A 26156-nucleotide genomic window follows, 5' to 3' on the forward strand; every position below is an offset into this window, starting at 1 on the left:
CTTATCCTGTGTGCATGACGAAGCCCGATTTTGAAATTTTGCTTTTTAGAAAAATACAAAAATCAAAAACTGACGATTTTTATATGAAAAACACAAAAATATTTTTTGAAAATCTGCCTTCGTCATGCACACAGGACCGGTTTAACGAGTCTTCACCAAAATTTTGAGCCGATTTGGTCAAGGCAGTGTTAAGATATTATGGCACCCGTTTTTTGAAGCTGCTCACTTGAATAAGCTATATCTCGGCAATGATACTACCAAACGTCTTCAAACTTGTTTTGATAATAGATGAAAATGTATATTTTAATGCCCTGAATTTCATAAAATTCAGTGTGTGCTTACACCAACCCCTGATTTTTTGTCGATTTACATGTATGTAACCACTAAATGTACTTTGAACACTTCTCTACCACGGTCAGTATGATTCCATACTATTCCGTAGATATTTAATTTGTTATCTTCATTTTGAGGAAAAATCCCAAACCTATCGAAGACACCCCGGCTATCAAAGTCACCCCGTTTTACGGTACTATTAAGCTGCTTACTTTAAATATACTTCTTGACAAAAATGCCACCCTAATATTGTTTCTGTAGGGCTGCACAATTTTCCTTCATTTTTAATGAGACTAGATTAGATTATGAGATACAGCCTCACATTTCGAGTCGATGAAAATGATTTTTTAAAGTTTCACCTACCTAATTGCTAGTAATTTTTAACTGACGTTATCTCGGTAATTTTTCGTTCTATTCTCAAAATAAAAAAACTGCAAAGTTTTCTGATCTTTTAAAAATAAACAACATTTCGAATTTTTATATTATTGTCTGAAATGTGAAACCAGGAAAACGGTCTGTTTGTAACCCTTTTCAAAAAGCAATAGAATCACTAATAAATGTTACATACAAATTTGGCAGCTGTCCATACCAAAACGATGCATGAAAATTTAAAAATCTATATCTTTTGAAGGAATTTTTTGATCGATTTGAAGTCTTCGGCAAAGTTTTAAGTAATTTGGTGATTTTTTATATAACTTTTTGTCACTAAAACTTGATTTGCAAAAAAACACTAAGTTTATTTTTTTTATTTTTTTATATGTTTTAGAGGACATAAATTGCCAACTTTTGAGAAATTTCCAGGTTGTGCAAAAAATGTTTGACCAAGTTATGATTTTTTTTAAATAATACCGATTAAAAAAAATAATTGAAATATCGGTCGCAAAAATTTTTCAGCTTCATTTTTCAATGTAAAATCAAATTTGCAATCAAAATATACTGAAGTGAAATTTAAATAAAGTGAAAAAATGTTTTGCTTAAAAAAAATACGTTTAGACAAGACAGTGCACCTAAATTAATCGATGCTCAACATGTTTTTCAACGAGTTCCTACTGTCAAAACTTTTCGCGGAAAAGTTATTTTTTTTTTGTAAGCATTAATCTCACTAAAATTTTTAGAGCACCCCTAATAAGGGAAATGCATAAAAGTTGCTTTTTTGGTATCAATACCAAATTATGGTATTCCTGATCCCTTTTAAATTTGTCTTGAAGATTACGCAGGAGCAGAATTTGGTATCATACCAATGATAGATTATTTTTTGATATTGCACTATAACAAAATTAGTCGTTGATCGAATTTTGACCAATTTTGACAAAGTCGTAATTTTGCGCTAAAATAATGTCTCAAAGCGAATGTTTTCGTTGAAAACCGAGAATTTTACAGTTGTTTATTTTAATTATTTTTGATATATTATCGACATAAAACATTTTTGTATTAACTGTGTATTTTTCGTCCTTCACCGCAACATTTCGACTCATAAAGAACGTTGGCGCTGCCCCAAGGCTAAACCGTTTCCACTGATCATGAATTTTCATAAGTATCCGATCAATTCACCATCAACAACCTCTCAAAACATCGCTCCACCATTCGATCTCATTCATTATGTATATCGATTTTTTTTTTTTTGGCTCGCACAACAAAATTCAAAGTTTGAAATTCAAATAAGCCCGTTCAGTAACGATATCGGCGCCCGTTACTCGAAATTATGTTTGCTCCTCCAGCTTAGGATGAGAAAGTCACCGCAAGAGTCCACGTTCATTATTTATTTCCCTCCAAAAAGCATAAACTACACAGAGATGGCTCGATTCTCATTGATTTATCCGGCTGTATAATTGATTGAGCATATCAATTTGGCCCCCTGTCCGGTTCACTCTTCTGCTTATTTTCTAGAAAGAGAACACTTCAAAAAGGGATCACTGGAGTGGAGTGGTCATCTCATGTTAGTTTGATAAGTTTCATCAAAGTCCGTTCAAGCAGTCAAAAACTAGAATTCAGTAGTTGCTCATCTCACCCCTGAGCACGAAACAAACATCAAACGTGACTCCCCCTCCCTCCCAAGTTTTCAAAGAATTTTCCAACCTAGTTCAACTTGCTATACGTTGCTGTTTTAGCTTTTGGCCCCCCGGCGAGTCCGTTGAATTATTAATCAGCGAATAAATAAATGAATAATTTCGAATCTAACGCTGCCGAAGGGGGGGGGGGACTCTTGACGCAAGCAGCGCGCAAACTTTGCAATTTCCTCACCGAATTTTCTCACGATCTGACGTGAGCGAGCGAATGAAACATGATGCCAAAACTAATCCAAGTGCAGTCAATCTTCATTATTGGAAGCGCACGGGAGGAATTCTCTGTCAGTTTTATTTGATACTTTATTTGTGATTTGCGTTTAATCTGAATTTCAAAGAATTGCAAGTGGGTACATCACAACCGCACAAATTTGGCCAAAACCTCGACCACTGGCAAACCGTCCCGGAATCAATAACGACGACACAATTGGTGTCCGATCCGCCGTGAAACGGTGGCCCTGAGGAGCTATTTCGGGCAGTCAGAAAGGCCACTCTGGAAAAGGCTTCGAACGTGTGTTTTTTTTTTGGGGGTTTTCTTCTTTTTTTAAACAGACATAACACAGTGCAAATAGTGCTGTTTTCTTTTTTCGTTGCGGCCAACAATTGCGGTTGCAACTGCCAATAAATCACCCTTCGCTCTGCCGGTTGAATATTGTGCCTTTTGGCGACGAATTCGCTTAGTTTTGGAAGTAGGGTGGCTTTTGTGAAACTGAAATTTCATTTACTTAATCGGGAATGAATATTCACATTAGTTTGAAGAAAAAATAACACAAGGAAAACAACATTAGTCCGCTTTGGAACAATTCCGGTAAAAATATTAATCAAATCATTAATTGAAACAAATTAAACTGCTTTGAATTGCCAAAATATAGAGAAAGTAAATGACGTTTTGTACCATGGTTTAAAAACAACTTTGACATCCTTCCATACAAAAATTATGTATTTTTTTATGATTCAAACATTGAATCTTACGCCCATTTGAAATGTTCGTCTTGATTCCAAAAATGTGATTTTTTCAAAACAATCATGAAACTTCACAAATGTTTCATTTTTCAACATAAAAATCGAACAACAAAAAAGATGAGTTTAAAAAACATTTGGTAGGTTGAATATTACCTCTTTTTTGAGTAATATTACATAAAAAATGTGCCGAAATGAGAACCTGAGGAATATTCACCAGAATCTGAAGATAATTCACCATTTATTGATGTAATATTGTACATCACACAAAATAACAAAATCTATTACCATTTCCTGATGAATATTACCATCATTTTTTTGTGCATAAAAGCATATGCTCAATTGCTTAGCATTAAAAAAATGTGGGTACGTTTGGATGAGACTGGAAAAAGTTTAATTTACTTGTTTCTTTTCTTTTATTCGCTGTATTTCAGCACCCAGAGGTCCAAACTTCAATGTCTATTGAGCAATTTTATTGAAACTTTTTAAAACTTTTTGGAAATAATAATAGATATCATGGACACTATTTATTTTAAAAAGAAATGAAAAACTGGAATTTGTCAGTCAAAATAAAACATTAAATGGCAAAAAAACTCAAATTTGGTTGTACATTGAAAACTAAATAATAGAAAATGACTAAAATTTCTTTTTTTTTTTTCAAAAAATTCATAATTTGGCGGAAATTTTTTGCCCATTCTTCTCTATGACGCAAACATTGTGGTTTTTGTCCCCATATAAAGCATTTCAAAAAATTAAAAATATGGATATTGGGAAATTGATTTCAATTAAAAAAAATTAATTGAAAAATCGGCAGTTTTGTTTTTTCCTTGTACTTACTTTTTATGAATAGTTTTCATCAAAACCTACAACTTTGTCAAAGACACCAATCGATCAGAATTTTCCTTCAAAATTAATAGTTTTTCGAATATTTATGTACCATTTTTGAACGAACAGCTGCCAAAATAGCATGGGTAAACCAATGACACAGAATGACTCCTTTGGTCATAGGGAAGAACCCGACAATGTTTGAACAAAAGTTTGAAAATATAAATAAAATCAATTTTCTGTGTAGGTGGAGAATTGCTCTTGTGACTTTTTTGAAACTTTATCTCACTTAACTTGCTGAGTCAAAGTTTGAGCAAAAACGAAAAATACAAAACAAATAAAATCAAAATGTTTGATATCGGTCGATTTCGTAGAGTGTCATTAAAAAGCATCGATAACATTTTTACTTTTTACATTTTTAAATTTTTACTTGGCAAGGATGCTTTTATGTTGCCAATGTTAAAAAAAAATATTTGGGCGTGTTTTCACTGAAGCTCTTTAGTTTAGACAAGTATGCAGAAATTTTGATGTGAAACATTATGTTTTGGCACTCTTATTATTTGCATATACTTAAAATTAAATGTAGATAAAGAAAACTAAGGAAAGTTGCTCAAAATGACCTCGACATTTTTTGAAATTAAATTGAGCTGTTATGTGTCAAAATGATGTTCAAAACAGATCAAATTTGAAATAAAGAAATAAATGGACAAAAATAAACAAACAAAAATAAACGGCGATCAATTTTTGAAAAGATAAAAAAATATTGGAAATGTTCAAAAGTTATCAAAATTATTTTTTTGAGTTGTACTTAATTTGCAATCTTAAATCGCTGCAATTCGTTTCGATAGAATGGTCTGTCTGTTTTTTTGCCATTTTTGGTCGATTTTCAGGTTAAACAATAAAGATTTTTTCAAAAAAGTGTTAGGCATGTTTATTTGTGATAATATGTTTTTCTAATATTTTATAACATACATTTGTATTTTTGGGCAATCAAAATCTGACGAATTGTTATTTCTAATAGCATTGCAAAGAATTGCAGGTAAGAAAATTTAATTTTTCAACAGAAAATTGAAAAAAATATATATTGTTAAAAAAACTAACTTTTTGTGAAATTTTCCACTATTTCGAAAACAAAAACATATATTCAAGATTTCTAGATCATTAACGTGGGCTCAAAACACATTTTTTGCGCATTAGAAAGGTTTTGCTTGAGCTTGTATTTTTAAATTTTAAATAAAAAAAAAATAAGACAAACTTTATTTCATGGGTATGACTTTGATTAGAGGTTTTATACGTGCCCTATTGGACAAAAGCTAAATTGTTTAAAATCGATTGTATAAGTTTCTTGAATGTAAATCAACAATTTAGTAGTGATGACCAGTGTTGCAAATGAGTGATAAAAAAGCTATCAATAGATTATCTCTGCACCAAAAATATCCGAGAGTATAGTGGCCGTCACTATAGCTTGTGAGATCTCTTCTTGTGTCTCGTGATTCCCAGCGATGTCATTCTCTCTTTATCACTCTTCCCCTTTACCCCGACTATGCGCTCTCACCGCTGAGTGTCTCAATCTCTCCAAAAACTGCAATGAGGGAACGCGAGATGGCGATTAGGAGCCGACCACGCATGACGTCCCGTCAAACTGCGTTTGCGAAATTGGTTTTGTGGCGGCTTTTGTGGTTGAACGCTTTTGCGGTAGGATGATCGTGGAAGCGGGAATGAGAGAGAAAAGGAAAATGTCAATCGCGAGAGGGCAAGCACGAAAACGTGTTCGGCTATGTTCGGCGCTGAGAGTTTCAATGAAGAGAGAAGAGCAGTTGTATTTGAGGCATGAATATTCAGGCGGGATAATTGCAGTTGCTGAGAGCTGATATTTTGATATTTTAACAACCCTGGTGATGACAAAACCTTGCAAGACAATTAGCGTGTGCCTTGTTATCCAATGATAATTGTTTACAATAGAATTCCAATTTGAGAACTGTTTATAATAAATCATTATAAAAAAAAAACAAAATCTTACAGCTCAATTTTGTGAAATATTTTGGTTGAATGGTGATATCCCTGAATCGGGCGGTAATTTTAATTGTATTATACTGTAAGACAATTGGTCAAATCAAAGTTTTTTGCTTTTGGTATCTGCAAAATTTTACAAAAATGTTAGAAAAATTTGGAATGGATTTGTCAGAAAATTACTATTGCTGTGGAATTTGGATTATGTATAAAGATTTACAAAAAAAAATCGTTTTAATTTTTTTTCATTTTTCCAATTCTTCAAGAAATATACAAATTTTTTGTATTTTTTTTAATTAACAAAAAATTCACAAAATCAGCAAAAATGTTCGTACTTAGTTCTGTAGTGCGTTCAATTTCCCGTCCCTGGCAGTCCCGGAATTTCTCGTAAGAAATATTTCACGTTCCTCGGAAGATTTGTGAATTTCCCGGGAATTCTCGAAATTCAAGCGAAAGTAAGCATTTTCTTAACTTATTGGAACCATTTGTTTGTAAATGGCCAGAAAATAAAAATAAACGAAGAAACTCAACATTATTTTGGTACAATTTAATTTATTGTTCTCTTAATATAGAACTTATCAGATGACTAGAAAATTGTATATCAAGATTCATTTATGATAATAATAATTCCTGAAGCATCTGGAAATAGATTTAGCCCAATGAAAATATTTTTTTAACAATTTTAATAAGCTTTTCAAGGAATAATTGGTGTTATTTCGTTAATGAATTTAATAAAGTTGTAAACCCTTTCCCGCCATAGCAAAATCGAGATTATTGACGTTTTTGTTTATCATGATGAAAAGAGATGAAAATTTAATTGGCATCATTAAATATTTCAAATAGGTTTGTGCAAGAATGATTACTTCAATTCGTTTAAAACCTAGCATAAAATAAATAACAATTTGAAGTTAAATAATTATAGAGCACAGGTGCAACAATGGTTGTTGGAAGGTTAATTTAACCAATCAAACAAAAAATCATTAGTTGTTTTTAATGATTTTTGACTGATTTTGGTTTTGTATAATAAAAACGCAAAATATGAAAAAAAAACTCCAGATATTTAAAAATATTTAGTTATATTAAGTGAAACAAACACGAGAAGTAGAAATCAAAAGTTTTAATTAAAGAGCGGAAATGTTTCATTATAAAAGTTATTTGTAATGAAAAACATAATTTCGACATTTTTTCATTTCTACTATATAAGTCAAACCACACTCGCTCAAACATGGGTCATAGACACGGAGAAAAAAGAGTTCCCAAAATCGTGAACAAGCGTTCATGAAAATGGGAACCACGAACAAAGTGTTCAAATCCCAAGGTACGATTTTGAAGAACGTAGGGGAAATATACCCTTTCTAATCAAACACCTATCTTCGTCATATGAAGAGTTTGATGCTTGATTAAAGCTCCAAAAATACTATTTAGGATATAAACTTACCAGCAAGCGCACCGCCTCGAATAAGCACGCAAGTTTATGCCATTTACTGGCTAAAAAGATCAAATTTAATGCACTTTTGATCATAAATTGTATTTTGCGAGACCATTTCTCATCATTTTAGTGGCACACACATCCACACGCAAGATGAGAGGTTAACTGCTAAACGAATGTCGCCATCAATATCTTTTCACTTGCGCTAACGATTTCAAAGCGCTTAAATTGCGTCCAACTACCGGCAACATGTTCTTTTGCACATTAGTTAGTCACTCACTTGAAAAATAATCCCAAAAAAATGTAAATAATTAGCAAGCACCATCCAAAAAACAAACGCGCTATGTATTTTGACGTTTCAATTTTGACTACCCATTCCAATCGAAGGCTGAAGAAAACCTAGCGAGAAGCGAAGGCAAATAAAGAACAAAGGGTGGCCACCAATACCACCTATAAATGCTAATTTCGTGAGTGTTTGCTTAAAATTTCATCAATTTTGGCAGCACGAAGCAGACCCAAAAGAGCGCTGTAAGACAAAAAGAACTAAGCTGAAAATAGAAAAATGGGCGTGGCCCAATGCAGTCGACTGATTAGAACGCATTTTTGAAATATTTTTTTTAAATGCTTGTAAAAGAAAAAGCATAACTTTTAATAAAAGTGAAAATAAACAGAAATGTTCACAAAAAGTTGCTCTACTCGTTGGTGTACGTGGTTTTAGTAAATTTCAAGGAACACTCCAGATTATCCAGCATCATTCAAACACGACCGCTTATTAGGCTTAAAATGGGTATATTTCCCCTACCATGACATTTGAACACTTTGTTCGTGGTTCCCATTATCATGAACGCTTGTTCACGATTTTGGGAACTCTTTTTTCTCCGTGGAGGCAAGTTTGAAGGAAAAATTATAATAGTGGAGCATGGAGTCATTTTACTCACTGTTAAACACTTTGATAAAAATACTTATCAACAAATTTTACCTGAGATAATTTTTTGATTTATTATACGATTTGAGCCTGTGAAATTAGAAAAATTGTAATCTTAGTTGAAGTCGTAGATTTTTTTTTTTCAATTTTATATTTTTTTTTTATATCAATGTGAGGTAGAATTGATAACTCATTTGAAATTTAATGTCACCTACCCCTACCGTGGGGGTGACCATGGGGAAAAACAATACACCTTTCGTAATTTCTAAAGAATAACATTAACTGAAATGATTTGTTGATAGCGGACATTTTTAAACATTTAGGTACTTATACTAAGTTGATTTTTCGAAAGGCAATTTTTGGTCATTTTTGGACACAAAACGCAAGAAGAAGAATTTCAAACAAAATTCAAAACTAAAGCCACAAACCATCGACCCACCCTCAATGATTTCATTCGAAATTCACCACACCGTGAAAGCCGGCCACAAAACCGGAAGTCGACGATGAGATCATACGGAAATATGGGCGACAAATGTTTTCTAACCTTGCGCTTTCCCACGGCTGGTCAATTTTCCGTTTTTTTTCCCTCTTCTTTCAAAGTCAAGAACGAAGGTCCAACACGAAAGCCACATTGGAACCACAGGCCAGGAAAAACCTCACGTCCCCTCCGGGGGGTAGCACTTTATGCTTTATGTGAGGTTATGTGCAGGCCTTCCCTTCATTTATGATGCAATAGCCCCAAGGGGGGTGTGAACTTTTTGTTTTTCTTCTTTTTTTCTGTGCAAGAGGAAATTGTTCTTTAAAGTTGCTGTTCTGTTCTTGGGAATGCGATTTTAAGACTTCCCTGTACCGTAATGACCTCCAATTTGTAGCCAATAGTCAGTCATTTTTCATTTTCCTAGCGAAATTGTTCCCCTCCGTAAGGCGGAAATCCCAAACTTCCGAATCGGCTTCATCCCAATAATAATAATAATCAAATTAATTTGTTTCGCCCCCAGTCCTCGGCACTTCATTCCGCCCTGAAGTCGCCAATATGAAGCCATAACTTGGTTCATAAAAATTGTTCACCATTATTGCCTGCCAGCGTTCAACGGTCATTGGTTCCGGGACTGGACCTCGAACCTTGAACCAAAGCGCTTCCTTCGAAGTGGGAAGAACAGAGGAAAAAAAACAAATAATTTCTTTATGATTTTGGCCGATTATATAAATTACTTTATAACTGACCAAACACCCACCCATGAGCTGCTCACGGGTTCGGAATTACAATTTTTGACCTTCTTCGGAGGGGGTTCCGCTGGAACCGGTTAAGGGCTGCCAGGAATTTTTATTGCCCTCATTATTTTGCGAGCTGTGTGTGGGGATCGTGATTATATTTTTCGTTTCGCTTTTATATGCTCCATTTCCGGCCGCATTCTCACCCCTGTGTGCATGGGTGGAGTTGTGCACATAAAGCGCCATAGTTGTCTATTTGAGGGGGAGAGCCACCCTCAAACGAAGCAAAACTATCAGATTTTTGTTGAGTGGAAATTGAAGTGGAGGTGAAAAAAAAACAATATAACAAATTGTTACAATCGTAATCAATAAAACAACAAACTTTTTTTCTCTATGTACCAGGAACACAATGAAAAGTTCAACCCTCTATCATGAAACATGCTATGGCTTGAAAGCGCTAATTAAATGTTATTTGCCATTTGTATGGCATTTGAAACTGTTTCGTAAATCAATGGAGAACATCGGATAATTACGCAGCTGAATGAAGATAAATGAGTTATTTATAATTGCATCGCATTTTTGTCAAGCGGCATGTAGAACGCACACGATGCAAATTTATTATTTAAGTGTTGTTTGAAGTGAAGTCAACATACAAATTGTTCTGGCAATTCTCTAGGAAAATGAAAAGAAAACCTAAACAGAAAATATAAGGTTTCAATTAACAGAAAAAGATTAAATTGTTTGTCAAAGTTAAACAAAAATTCAATTGACTGCTGAACTATTTGATTTTAATTTTAACTAGGTGGGCATCGATCTGAAAATTCACCAAAAATCTATTTTTCAACCAACTTTTGATTTTTAAAAAGCATTGGAAAGAAGAACTCTTAAAATTTTAGAAAATTTTAGAGTTGGAAGTCTAACTTATTTTTTGTGACTTTGCCAATGTTTTAAAAATGACATTTTTCTGGGGACAACTTTGGCTGCGTTCTTCACTAATATTTTTTGTTATATTTAAAAATAAGTATGCAGTAAATTTTGTATTGTGCCCCTCAGAATAAAACAAAAATGGTTTCAGGGTAATAAATGTGAAAAACATGCAAGCAAAATAAAAAGTCAAAAATGTATAATTTTACCTCTGAATATGTATAAATTTACCATTTTTCAAGTGTAATGTCACTTTTTCTGTCTAAATTTAGTTTCAATTATATCATAAAAGAGGTAATATTCAACCTTCCAAATTTACAAATAAAATTCTGTGTAGCAAACATAAACTAGGAAAGATAAATGTAAACAAAAATACTAAAAACATAAAAGAAAAACATTAAACAAGAGGAGTAAAGTTTTTTTTTGTTAACCAAAAGTTGCTCAAAGTGACCTCCTTAACCAGGGAAAAACAAAAAAAAACAATTTGCAGCGTTAAATAACTTTATAAAATCAAAATTTCAGCATGAACACTTTAGATTGATTTTTTTAGTTAACGGTTTTTATAAATCTTAAACAATCTTTTTAAAAACAGCAATGGTTCAATTCAGTAAATTTTTTGTTTGTTTTTTTTTTTTCTTTAGGACATCTAAAAATTTTATTCAATGTTTTGGTTGAAGTCAATGATTATTTAGGAGCCTTTGTTTCCAAATTTTGAAGCGAAAAGTGCTAAAAGCATGGTTACAGTTACTAAGCTGCCAAAAATAAAATAAATATTATGTAAAGTTTTGGTAACTGAATCCTGGGCAAGGTCGTGGGGAGGCGGAGAAAAAAAAAATCAAAAAATATTCAATCACATTATTTATCCAAAAATTTCACCAATCGCTTTATACATTATTACCTACGGTCATTTAATTTATTCTACAGTTTTTTTTTTCAATTTCAATTCGGTTTTATTGGTGAATGATCAAGATACAATAAGTTCTTTTGAGGTACATAACAGAGTTTTGGATTTCCTTACAGCTGTGTGTTACATCATAACTCATGTTGGGACAGTTATTGCTTGTAAATAAATGTGTCACCAAGAGTAAGAGACCGAGCCACGTAGCCCAGTGGTAACGCTTCCGCCCCGTAAGCGGTAGATCGGGATTCAAATCCCGGCTCGGACCAACACAACTGGTGATCTTTTCCCTTCTGGAATCGATTGCTTAGTAAAGGGAAGGTAGTGTATCGTCACAAACTGGACCTTATCACGACACCTTAGGGAGGCGACCTATGGAATGTTAACATTAACCTTAACATGTTAACATTAAGTTGAGAATAAAACTGCCACTGAATCCGCTTTGTAAATGCCGGCCCCGATACTCTTCAATGGTGTTCCCCTCAGGAACTGGGAAAGATTTACTTTTTTTTTACCAAGAGTAAGAAAAAAAAATAAAACTTACTAAAATTGCAAGGGAAAGGGGATAGAAATAGAGAAAGCTTAAAACTAGATCACAGTTTTTTATTCTTTATAGATGTGCTTGATCATCAGCTCCCCAAGGGCCAGGAATTGCTCCGCCTTGTTACGGCAGGTCCGAAACCGCGTCATCATCTCCCCTGCGAGAGCAAAGAACTCTGGCAGGGTAAAGAGATCTTCCCCGGTAACTTCTTGCTGGGCCGTATTCCCACTGCCGGCAGCGACCACACTGGCGAACGATCGCCCCCATCCAGGAGGAAACGCTGAGTTGTCCGCTGGAACCGTACGATGACCAGCTTCCGGCACGGTTACGCTCGTACTTCGCTGAGGAGGGTGGGACGCTGCTGCTTTCTTCTTCCTCTTTTCCTGCTCCTCGAGGTAGTTTTTTCGTGCGCTGCATCCACTGTAGTTGCTGGTATGGTTACCTCCACAGTTGGCGCACTTGATGCGCGCCCTGGTTTGCTCTGCCTTGTCCGCCAAGTCCACCTTGCACTGCAGTGCACACGCCTCAGAGAGGTGTGATTCACCGCACTTCACACAGCGGGGCGGGAGGTTGCAGTTCCGCGAGCCGTGGCCGAATTTCTGGCAACGGTGGCATTGTGTTGCATCCGACGGGTTCTTTGAGTAGAACCGCCAGTTTACCCAAAAACCGTCCAACGCCTTAGTTCGCCGCAGGTCTTGAATTTTGACGGTGCCGCGGTCGAAGTAATCTACAGTTTTTTAATTTGCTTAAAATCTGTGAATCAATGAATGATATTTTTTCTTTTTTCAAAATCCACGATTCTATAATTCAAAATTTTTAAAAATGCTGACAGTTTTCGCTTTGATGAAAAATGCAATATAAGCAAGAAAATTTTACTTTGTTTGATTATTTACAGATAAATAGACAAATTAGTCAAGGTAGAAAAAGGCAAAAGAAATAGAAACAAAAACAAAATATCAAATTTGAAAGCAAAAAGTATCAAAAAATGCTAAATTACAGTTATGCTACTTCCAAAAAAAATAATTAATCAATAAATTCCTGGAAATGTGTTTTTTTACTTGAAATTGTATGTATTTTTTCGATCTGTGGTTCCAAAATTCAAAATTACCGAAAAGTCTCAACGCGATTGATCAATCAATTGATCAACAATACATAAATAAACGTAAAAAAATGTTTTAAATAGGTAATTTAATGTATAAGTTATTAAAATGAAAATTTTAATTTAAGGTGAAAATTATGATTCTGTAATTATAATTACAACCCAAGTAACATTTTTTTCCAGGAGTTCTACAAGAGCTCTTCAAAACAGCTACAGCATAGCAGTTTGGACCGCGGTAGGATAAAACTCTCTTCAAGTACTCTTCCAAACTCCTGAAGAAGTTTTGAAGAGAATTTTATCCGACCGCGGTCCAAACTGCTATGCTGTAGCTGTCTTGAAGAGCTCTTGTAGAACTCCTGGAAAAAATGTTACTTGGGAATGGCCGGGGCGTTTGAAAATCGTGTGTTCCTTCAGAAAAAAAAAAAAAACAAAAATATTCAGTTCTTTGTTCTAGCAATCGGGAGGAAATCCAGAGACAAAAACTCAATCATTTTTATTTATCCGTCCTTCTTTCAATCTGAAAAAAAATAAATTATTAAGATTCAGTAAACAAAAAAAACATATCACTTTTGAAAAAAAAGAAACATCCACATAAGGCCGTTGCAAATATTTTTAAAAGTTTATGTCCCTCGGCTCTGACCAAAGTCGAGGAGGGAGGGGGAAACAAAAAAATAAAAAAATATAAAAATTGAAATAACAAGCCTAGGTTTCAACATTTGAATGAAAAAAGTGTTTTAAAATGCTTTTTTAAGGCGTACAGTTGCTTTCCAATCATTAGTTTTGAAAATAACGAGGTATTGACGGAATTTTTTTTTCCCCAAAAAATTTTTTTTGGTGGAACTGTATTTCATGAAAATTTAAAATGTTTTGAAAGGAGTTCAAACATGTTAAATATGATTATAAACGCTGGAAAATGCATTTAACTGGTTTTCGGTTGGTTAAACCTTAATTTTCATTAAAATTTTGAAGTAGTTCGAAAAAAAAAATTTTTTTTGCCCCTTGATTTTTCAGGCCAACTTTGAAAGGGGGGCGACATAAACTTTGAAAAATATTTGCAACGGCCTAACAATTCAAAAAATAAAAATTGTATATTTTTTATATTTTTAGTAAGAGGATTTGGTTGCTCAAGTATTGGTGAAGAAAGCCATATGATTTCTTTCGAATAAAAAATCACAAAAAATGTGAGGAGAACACCATCAATCTACAGGTGTTCGAGAATATCAGTGTAGAACAGGATTGGCTTTAAGTTACAGATTATTCAAAACGTCTACATAGGATACAGAAGAAATTTTCATATGTTTGGCAGGTTTCCGTCCAATTTACAATTTCTCGATTTTTGTTGCAAATGTTTTGATAGAAACTTTTGCTCACTTCCCATTTAGTTATTTAATGCTTGATATGGTTAAAAGCGCTTTATGACGCTGTAATCGAACGCCAAAGTGCTAATATACCAACATTAGATGCTCGTTGGAATTACATGCCATTCACCTATTTTTCACACAGCAAAAAAAGTAGTAATCCAGCTGCAAGTAAAAGGCACGGGTGTAAAATAAATATTGCATTATTTTATGCAATTTTATGTGATTTTACACCCCTATGGAAAAACTACTTGAAACCGGCTTATTTTGATGAAGGTGATATGCATGCTTTTGCATGTTATTTTACCATCGGATTTTTTTCTGTGCATGTTTTTATCCCAACATTTCAAAAGCTTGGTTAAAACAAAATTTTACAGCTCTAACCTAAATCTCCTGAAAACAAATTGTTCGGAAACACCATCCAATTACACCCCGAAGCTGTCGAAAATGATCCCAATTTTCCTAGCGTTAATCCTCTAATTTGGGCTCGAAATGTAGGCAAATTATTAAAATTAAACACACGCCATCCTCGGCCCTAACCGTCGACCCATTACGTCGATTCGTCCGCCCGGAAAATGTCACGCCGAACTCTGGCCAAAGTAATTTCACCCTCCCCTTCCTTTTCTTTCCCCCTTTCGCTCCACAAGAAAATCTGCCTAATAACAGCGCCCGAAAACCGCCGGCCAAGAATCGTCTCGAGGAATTTTCCTTCGCCGTGAAAACACGCGCCGCGGCGCCCGCGTAAACTTTCCCCGAGAAAACCACAACACCCGACGGACATGAAGGCGAAACTTTTCGAGCTTCATCCATCCCTCCCTCTGTCTCATCATCAAAGAAGTGGCGGCGAGTGGGTGGTGGAATCTACTCGGGCAAAATAAAATTTTAATTAAACTAGCATCCAGAGTTTGATGCTCGTTTTTCCCCTACTCTTCCTGATTACGGAGATTGAGGACTTTTCGCTACATCCAGCGCGCTAAAAGTGCTAAAAGTATAGTGTGTTGTCGTGATCCCGGAAGAATCGAATTACCCCTCCGCGCGAGCTTTGATGATGATGATGCAATGGATGTTGCACTGGAGAGGTGTGGAAAATGTGTGGAGGGGAGGGAGGGAAAATAACAAAGGCGTGTGACTCAGGGGGAGCTGTTTGATATTACAAAATGATTTTTTTTCGCAAAAAAAAACGAGATATTCCTATTAATTTCCTTATGACGCATAACATTATTTCAAACTGTATGCATATTAGGGTATAATAGGCATAAATGATACCCTTCTGAAAAATGTGATTTCAATCAAATTTTAAAACAATCGGAATTCGGTAAATTGTTTAAACATAAGGCACCATGCGTCTGCAGCAAAAAGAACTGGGAATTCATTTTAATGGAGAAGCACGCCAAAGTAACATTTTTTTCCAGGAGTTCTACAAGAGCTCTTCAAGATAGCTACAGCATAGCAGTTTGGACCGCGGTAGGATAAAACTCTCTTCAAGTACTCTTCCAAACTCCTGAAGAAGTTTTGAAGAGAATTTTATCCTACCACGGTCCAAACTGCTATGCTGTAGCTATCTTGAAGAGCTCTTGTAGAACTCCTGGAAAAAATGTTACTTGGGCGGTACTCCGAATTCGATTGATAAACTGAAATCATTTTTTTTTTTTAAATCATATCTCAAATTCCTGTTGAGGAATAGTTCATAAACCACGTGGACATTCTCCCCCATTTTTTTTGTATGAAAGTGGACAACAGGGGGATAAAAATAAAAAAACACATCAGGGTTACCTTCTGACTCGATTCCTAAGACAAAAATAAGTAACTGTTCAAATTTTGAGCCAAATCTGTAAGGGTTTAAGAGTCGCGTAGATCGTTAAGGTGGGTGAAAAAATAATCTTTTCATACAAACACGTCTTGTTAAAAATCGCTAATAAATAACTCGTCAAGGTTGACTCGGATCGTTTTGTGATCATCGACAAAGTTGTTTGTCAGAAAATTATGCACAGTAATCTCACACTTGACAATTATCCGACACATTCTCAATTTTTACTATCAATTTAAAAAGTGGCAAAGAACACTGAAGAATGAGGTAGGGATGACAAAATCTTACAAAAAATAATTCTCATTTTTTAACACGATTCAGAAAATTCTTTTATATATTTTGAAATGATAAAAAATCAGTAACTTTTGTTTTATTTTTTATTTACATGCATTTGTCAATGAAAAAAAAAAGTTCTATATTATTCAAAACATTGAAATAAAAAAATGCCCTTGACACAACAAACATGTTTTAAGTACATTCATAACAATATTAATAACAAGTAAATTTTTTTTCCAGGAGTTCTACAAGAGCTCTTCAAGATAGCTACAGCATAGCAGTTTGGACCGCGGTAGGATAAAACTCTCTTCAAGTACTCTTCCAAACACCTGAAGAAGTTTCGAAGAGAATTTTATCCTACCACGGTCCAAACTGCTATGCTATCTTGAATAGCTCTTGTAGAACTCCTGGAAAAAATGTTACTTGGGTTATCTTCTTTGAATATTCTTTAAGATTATTCGATACCCAAGATCCTCAAAAAAAAACATGTTTCAATTTAGATTATTTTCATTTTGTAGTGTTAGTTCTCATGATAATAAAATATTTTTTAAATTTATGTTTATTATGTTATTTATGAATACAAAGGCTGGTACTCATTTTATTTAAAGTTTTTGTCTCCCCGCTCCTTCAAAGTTGAAACGAAAAATCGGGGGGAAGAAAAAATATTTTTTCAAAAAACTTAAAAATGTCTATAGAAATTTAAGTACAATCAACATCAGTACATTTAAAATGTGTTTCCATGCGTTTAGAATCGCTTTTAGCAGGATTAAGTTAATTTAAAAATCATTTGAATTTTTGAAAAGTTTCGATGTTAAAAACTGGAGTTTTTTTTTTTTTTTGAAAAGGTCCAATAAACCAAATTTCCAGTTATTGCTTTTTGGGTGTTTTTGAAGCCGCCTTGAGTCAGGGGTATGAAAAAAACACCAAAAAAGCATAAACTGTTTATTTTATTTATTAGACCTTTAAAAAAACTCCAGAAGTTTTATTTTCGAAAAAATTTTTGTTTTCGTCAAATCTTTAATTTTTTGAAAATTAATTATTGCAAAACAACTGAACTAGTGTAAATGCATTTAAAACACTTTTCCCATGCAAATGCTGTGGCTTGTTAAACCCCTTCGCCCGCTTGCCCAGAGCCGAGTGACAAAAACTTTGAAAAATATTAAAATATTTGCATCGGCCTAATACAAATTTAAATTAATTTATACTAAATATTAAGGGAGAATTTTAAACCGAAAGAAATTAAAGAGGAAATACCTACATCAATCGATGGATTAATCATAGAATGTTTAAAGTTTTTTATGTTCATTTTTTATTTAAAAAAGAAGGTTTAAAAGTTTCAAAATAATAATGAGCAATTCCAGCCCAAAACAGGAATTTTTTAGGTACTTTTTTCTCGACCCTCTCCGATTTCAATGAAACTTTGTAGACATGTTGTCCTAGGCATATATAAGCCATTTTTGTGTATATGGAGCCAGTTACACTCGATAGTGACATTTGAGAAGGGCGTAAGTGTTTTAAATATTTTTGTATTTCGTAATTTAAATATTGCTGTATCTCGAAGCCGTTGCATCGTATCAAAAAGTGGTCGAAGACAAACTTGTAGAAAATTTGACGGGCTTTCCGAAAAAAATACACTGAAAGAAAAAAACACTCCACATTTACGAATTTTTTTTTGATTTTTAAGTTTAAAAGTTAAATTTGAAGGTGAGCCCACGATTTTTTTTTTCGCTCAAAATTTTTGTGAAAATAGCCTAAGATGTTACTAAAAGACTCACGAAAAATGCAGGATGGAGCAACTCACCTTAAAAAAATACAAAAATCATTTACTGAAACTGTTTTTTTGAAAAGTGCTCTAAACGTCAAAATTTTCAAAAGCCAAATACGGGAATCGATTTTCCAGACAATTTTACATAAAAGTCTCCATATTGACTATTATCCTAAGTCCAATCCTTGTAAAGTTACAGCGGTTTTAAAAATAAAAATGTTGAAAAAATAGGTTTTTTGATGGTTTTTGGCAATTTCTATATGACAGACTTGATTTTTCAGTCTCGAAAATATTTTTACCGGAAAGCTCGTCCAATTTCCCATAAGTTTGTCTTTGACCACATTTCAATTGGATGTATGGGCTTACAGATATGTGCTAATGTGTTTGCGGGCCAGATATACAAAATAGTAAAATACTTTATTTCAATTTAAAAAACAAAAAAATACAATACATACATCAATAAATACATCAGTTGAAGTTTTCGAATTTTTTGTTAGTTTTTTAACACTTTCGTAATTTAAAAAATCAAAACAAGAAATGACAGTTTTCAATTGTTCTGTTGGTTTCATTGTTGTAGGTATTTGAAAAGAATGGTATTTAGTTGAATGTACTTGTGTATTCTTTGAAATTCTATCTTATATTTTGAAAATGGTGACATGAAATCTGATAAATGTACGTAATGGAGTAATTTTATCTTCAAAAAGATGTAACAAATGAGGCAATGGGTGAGGGGGCCAAAAATTAAAAAAAAAATATATAAAAATTTATAAAGCTATCTATTTAACTGAAAATAATTTTGAAAAATTTATTATACACCCGTACAAAACCCCCTATTATGAGATGATTTTTTTTTATGCTTTTTTATAATAAAAAAAGTTCAATTAACTAGAAACAAGGTAAATTGTCTTAACTTTAGTTTAAATGTGACTGTAATAATAAGAAAAAGTATAAAAAAAACTAAATTGGATTGATCAAACCAACCCCATGACATCGTAGCTTGGATGGCACGTCGACAGGTTGTATGGAGTCTCATCAATTTGAACCATGTAAATAGCTAACGAATGTAACGTTGCGATCCAACTCTCTCCAGACGCCCCTGCTCCACAACGCTAAAGCCCACGCGCGTACGGAAAATCCCCCCAGATTAAAAAGGAAGCTCGCTTACCCTCCAACATCCGCCCGGTCCATCCGTCCATCCATTCGCTTCCGAAAACTTCTCCAAGTCGCGCCAAAAAGTGGCCTTTCCGCTGCGGCTGCTACTGCTGGATATTCTCGTTACGTTGATATTGTTACCAACCAGTACCAATCAGCGGTGTATCCTCCTCTTCTTCGTCGTCGTCGTCGTCACACGCGCGCACTCACAAATACACAATCCCTGTTGGTGTGTAACAGGAACCAGTTTTCCGTATCCTGTGAAAGCATGCAAAACTTTGCCCCGTAACAAACCCACCCCGTTTGTGGTGAATTCCTTGCTTCCTCGCTTCTCCCAAATAATCACTTCGACGAACAGACACACAGGCACACGAACACGTGTGCGAACGTACACACAGACACGTGTGTGTGTGTGCGCGGGGCGCGACTATCCGGTGTGAATTTTAATTACACATTAACACACACACACACACGCAGATTACACACATTTTGCACGAACAACACCGCCATCTATAGGGGAAAATGGCCCCTCGGGAGGATTCCCTCGCCTGCCCGGAACTCGTCCGGATAAGCGACCAGCGACCTTCACGCGGCCCCAACCGAACGTTCAGACAGATAGTATAACTGGAGGCGTATTCACCTCCCCCCGTTGGCGCCTATGGTTATGTTATTTTCGTTTTTATGGCTTCTCTCTCTTGCTGCTGGGTGGTGTTGCCTACTGGTAGGCGCTTAATCGGAACCGTTTTGGGTGCCCCAGTCTCCCCCCAGGGTGGTGGCCACTTGCCGACACAAAACGCGTGCAGGGGGGAAAACGTTCAATATTTCACACTCACTTCATTCCGTCAATCAGCTGAAAGTGGATTCTTTTTTTGTTCGCCTGCATGTATGCAGCTACACTCACACAATTCACAGCGATGACACCAACCTCCGTATTCCAAGCCGGGTTCCGCTGCACCTACTTCGCATTCCGGAACCATCCACCCAGAACAAACAAAAATCCTCAATTTTCACTGAAATCCTCCTTCTTCCCGGGAACTCGGACCTCGACCTGCCTCACCTTCCCACAAGTCGGCAGCGGCGCCACCACACCGGGTTACACGAACTATTCCGGGCTTTCGACCCGGGTCTTCCACGGCACCTCCACGCTAGCCAAACGAAACGCGTACCTAAACGAGCGGCAGAACATCCAACACTAAACGGGCCCACACCAGGCGAACGCGGTCGAAACGCGCCTTCACGGAGCCCAACTGACAGCATCCAACCGAACCGCCGGGACTCGGGTACACCGGAATCGGTTGCGGATGCTGGAGAGATCTGGTGAGCGATGAGAGAGAGTCGCTTTCTCTCTCGCACGCAGCATCCACGCTGGAAGCTGTCAAACGGTGAGTTCCACCCCGAAGGGCACTCACGGGAAAGTCCGCGTGAGCAGTGAGAAAGGGCCCTTCTCACTGGGGGAGTTTGTTTACCGTCAGAACCGCAGCGGCGCCACCGCCGCCTTTGCTGTCATGTGGTTTTCCCGAGCTTTTTTTTCGTATTTCTGTTTGTTCTGGTGTTTGCATGCGGATTTGTGGGTGGTGGAGAGAACGATGATGGAAAACAAACAAACAAATGGGGTGGATGGGACAGGATTTTCGTTTTGTCTTTCGTCGTGCTGCTGTAGGTGAAATGGATTATCTGGATAATCGTTGCAGTTTTGGGATGGTTGATGCGTTGGCGTTGTGTCAAAGTGAAAGCAAAAATCTGGAGTTTTTTTTAAAGGTCCGATAAACCAAATTTCCATTTTTTTTTTGCTTTTTGGGTGTTTTTGAAACCGCCTTGAGTCAGGGGTATTAAAAAACACCCAAAAAGCAATAACGGAAAATTTGGTTTATTGGATCTTTAAAAAAAAACTCACGAAATTTTTATTTTCTGTAGTGAATCCTGCTACATTTTCGTTAATTATTAATTAATATTTGCAAGAAAAGTTTATTCATTAGTATTGTGGATTTAGCTGGTAGCTGGATTTTGTGGCATCTTATCACGGTCTTTGGAAACAGTCGTGGATAGAACTAGGGGTTCCCAATTGGAGTAAAAAAGTTCAAGTTATAGAAAAGTTCAAAATATAAGATTAAAATTTTGACTTCTAATCACTTCTACGACACCAGGAATAATTATTTGAACATGTTCGCAATTTTTTTTATTCTGTCGGAAAAATATTATTTTTCTTGAAAAAAGTTTCATTTTTAACCACATGATCACCCCTAATTCGGGCTCGATGCCGCCATCATGCGACAGCGTGCTCCGTTTGTTTGTCAACAAAGCTGCAGTTGGATGGTGAAACGAAGTGAAAGGGGGAAAGGTTTTTGACATTATGCCCGCCGCCTTTTTCGTCGGTCGTTGAGTTCCCAACGACCGAGTCCAGCAAGATACTAATCGTACAACACTAAGGCTGGTACAAATTTTACTTGAAATTTTGTGCATTTAAACATAGGGTATTTTAACCATTAGTGGACCCCCTACAAGAGCCGACGCGCATTTTTAACAATTTTTCAATATTTTAAGTACTTTTTCACAACCCTTTGTACAAAACAATGAAATCTGAAGTCTTTTGAACAATTTTGACTATTTGTTTCATCAGTAATTATTGTTTTTGAGTACAAAAATAGCCATTTGAAAAAAAGTTTTTTTTTGCCTGTTATGGACCCCGTTTTCGTATAGTGGACCCGGGTCCATAATCCGATTGTTGACCCGGGTCCACTATAGGAAAACTGTTATTTTTATACCAAATTTAACCGATATTTGGTGTTTTCATGCATGGTGGAGGTCTTATGATAGATATAATGAATAAAAGATGGATTTCCCATCATAAACAAATATGTTTTGTAAACAAATTTGGCTTAAAACAACAAAACAAAACCTAACAGACATTTACACATTTATTTACGAAAAAGATAAAAAAAACGGTTCAAATATAACTGTAAACATCTCAATGATTAAAAAGGTAATTTTGATGCACATTTTTCCATATTAATTACATAAATAGTTGACTTTAACAAAACAATAGATTTATTTACAGTTGCTTATAAATCTACGCATGTTTATTTTCAAAAAAATTGTAGTTATTGAATTATTATTATAAATTATCATTTCAAACATTAATAATGATGCTTCAGTTGAGTACAACTAACTATAGCTTTTTATTAATTATAAATTCTAACGGCTTCAGCATTTTTGATACTTTTAACATGAAAACAGCTATATAATTGTTTTTTTTTTTCAACTGGCGTTATCTTGGATACTTAAAAAAACCATCAAGAAACCTTTCTGAAATTCTCATCTTTTTTTTGCTTAAAAAATGTATCAGAATATCATAAAACCGCTATAATTTCAAAAAGGCTTTGGGACTTAAGAAAAGGAATATATAGCATAGCATAGCATAGCATAGCATTGGTGTCTACCCGTAGCTGCTACTTCGTTATTGACCAGGACCCCCAATCATTGCTCCGTGGACCACAGATGAAAAGTAGGAACCAATCATCACCCCTTCGCAATTTTCAAAGGTCCCTATCGTGCTGATCAATACCGACGCCGGCCACGACCAGTGGTAAGACACGGGGAAGTGGATGGGAATGTTAGTCCGATACTTGAGTGATGGGACCGCCAAATCGACTGCGTCTCCGACAAAGTATCACATGAGTTTTGAGGGGTTAGTAAGATGGGTATGAGGTCAGGATTCACTGTGGTAGGTGATGCGACCATAAGCAATTTGTTTATCGGTTGAATTTTTAAAATCTTAGGCAGCCGGCTGCGGAAAGATACAATGTTTATTATTTAGAAACTTTTAATCGAACGCGTGCCTTCCGAGCATTGGTGCTGTGGGAAGGACTTTTGATTTGCGAAAACAAATTTAATATTAAATGAAAAAATGCAAATTGCGTGGCAAACTCGACGGTAAACGTGGCAAACCAAACTTTGGACGAAAACGAACCCGAACTCGTAACAATAAAGACGACAACGGTAACGAAAATCCTGCGTGAGTCGGTCGTCACGCACTCAATCGTGATGATCCCATTGATCACAAGAAATCATTTTTAATTATCGACCGATTTTTATTTGTTTCGCGGCAAAAGAATAGTATTAAGCCATTAAGAAAAATGAGAAAACATTCAAAAAGCAATGTCAAGTCGAATCAACCACGCGCGACAAATAGATAAAAACGATGATTACAATAAGGATGACTGGATAATCAACAGAAACAAATGCGCCCGAATCGAAGCCGAACAAAAATAAACAACTTTTCGATCCGTCCTAATCAATTTGAAGATAACGACAAACCGGCGGTACGAAACGATAACGACGAAATTACTTAGCGGGGAGAACCGACCACGACGCGAACGTTTAACAGCATCGAATCAATCCCTGAAAAATAATTTGATTTATATTGAAAAAAAAAAAAACTCATTCATACAAACTCTTACACACCACACTCTCTCACTCACCGAGACCTTAACCGTTAAAATTTGCAAGTTGTTTGAAAACTACAGTAATCTCTGTTTTATCTCATTTTAATTTCCAAATTCACGTTAGTTCAAGCTTATTTCTGAAGTTTGTTGACGCTATATTGAATGTAGAAGAAGCAACCAGCAAAACAATACATGTAACACATAAATTCATTTTTGTTTCCTTCTATTTGTTTCAATATTTGAGATTGCATTTAATTCAATAATAACAAATAAAAAAACTTCTGGCATTATTTTTATCCGTCGATTAATGCTCCGTTCTTGCATCCCTGGCTAGTAAACATGATTCTCTCTTTCTCTCTCTCATCCGTTCAAGCTTTACCAAGCACACACACACTGTCACTCGTAGGGCTACATAATAACAATACAAATAAGACTGATCTCACCCGAATTCCGCATTATCTTTAACCACTACCCACGTGATCCTCGGCGCATGGTAGAAAAGGCATTGAGAGAGCCGCCACTGCTGCGGACCAGCGCCAGAATCGCTGCTTTGCCTCGTTCTCGTGTTCCGCTCTCCCCACCCGTACACATAATTCCGAAGCCTTGTTGCACACAAGCACGACGAAGAGCGCGTGCCATCCGTGTTGACAATCGCACACATTGCCGTGCGCTCGACGCGACCACCGGGTTTCCACACTACCAACGCACACCGGCTTCCGAAACCACATGCGAAGCTTGATGGATCAGCACTTACATTCGGCCGTTCAGCCTTCTTTGAGGCCTTCCCCCGTAGACACCATTTTTAGAAAACACCAAGAAAGGCCATTAAGTTCCGAAACACCGAAAAACCCCTATTCACGCAAAATTCGGGTATCGCATTATCACATCTTTACAGCAGCTCAGCTCTTTTTTTGCCCTTTTACTACTCAGCACACTCACACTATCGCGACCACGCACGATGTAACCTGCATTAACCTTCATGTCATCCCAAAACCACACACGCATACAGACAACCAGACGTATTCGGTTTCCTCCTTCGCCGACACCAATACATAAGCCGAACCGAACCGACGCCGTGTAAGCCATCAACATGGACAGGAAAACACTTGAAAAAAATCAGATTCATCCGAAATAAAACAAAAGAACACACAAAATTCCACCAGAAAACTGATCCACGGTTAGTCCCGGGCTGAATTATTAAAAAATGGAGCGCCTGGTTACAACAAAACACCCAAATACACAGAAAATAAACGCGCGCGAGACACGACGATCCGCACTCGATGACAGCACAAACTGAACTCGCTTTGGGACTTAAGAAAAGGAATATATTTATTAAAAATCAAAAATACAAAATTCAATATCCCAAAAAATGAGAAAAGCTGGAGAATGACTCTGATACGAAGATTCGTATATTCGAGTGACGAAAATGGCCGCCATCTTGGAATAACAATTTGAGACAGTGTCGAACAACAACCTTAAAAACTATTATTATATTAGACAATTCCACCGCTTTTTTTCAAATTTAATACCAACGAAACGGGACAAACATTGAACAACCAGAGTAGATGGGCGAATGTCGAACTAAGGCCCCTTGGCACACAATGAATTTTATATGACTATTCTTTTGGAGAATATTGTGCTACAAAATCAAAATTTCAATCGAAAATTATTCTATTTTTTAAAAAGGGGTTTTTTCATGTCATGCGCATTTTAATTGCTTTATTTATTTTTTTTTGTTTTTTTCATCAAATGTTTTTGAATAGTAATACCAAAGCCGAGAATCATGATTAGTTTGTTTTTAGTGTATTAATAGACAAAAAAAAAAAATTAATAAATGCTTGCCAAAATTAGATTTGAGTTGAAGTTAGTTGAGAGCTAGAACCTCTTTGAATTTTTTGTGCATCAATTTGTTTTCCACGGAGTTAAACGGATAGAAATCCTTTAAGCAAATCCGATTTTGTTCTTTCAAAAACTTGTTTGCTGCACTTCAAAAACTATTCTCACTTATAAGCTAAAATGTGGCATGTAATTTTAACTTTTATTATTAGACAGGACATACAGTCGAGGACATACCATATAAATTTTTAGATTGAGTCATCACCAACAATGTGCCATTCCGAAAATAACATCAATGAAA

At 35.6% G+C, this 26156-nt stretch overlaps 1 protein-coding gene across 7 annotated transcripts in view; it reads right to left on the reverse strand.

The window, feature by feature from the left end:
• The window catches only part of LOC6046162 (zwei Ig domain protein zig-8), a 187066-nt gene extending 166222 nt beyond the window's left edge, over nucleotides 1-20844 (reverse strand). For 2 of the 7 annotated variants that reach the window (XM_038264950.1, XM_038264945.1), the window contains exon 1: nucleotides 20635-20844. The gene's annotated coding sequence lies outside the window, so the exon portion shown is untranslated. Of the gene's footprint in view, nucleotides 1-19590; nucleotides 19854-20478 lie in introns of all 7 variants that reach the window. The other 5 variants (XM_038264949.1, XM_038264948.1, XM_038264944.1 and 2 more) reach the window with 5 other exon arrangements.
• Between the last annotated feature and the right edge of the window lie 5312 nt (nucleotides 20845-26156).

The sequence above is a fragment of the Culex quinquefasciatus genome, chromosome 3 (genome assembly GCF_015732765.1).
Source record: "Culex quinquefasciatus strain JHB chromosome 3, VPISU_Cqui_1.0_pri_paternal, whole genome shotgun sequence".
NCBI classification, from domain to species: domain Eukaryota; kingdom Metazoa; phylum Arthropoda; class Insecta; order Diptera; family Culicidae; genus Culex; species Culex quinquefasciatus.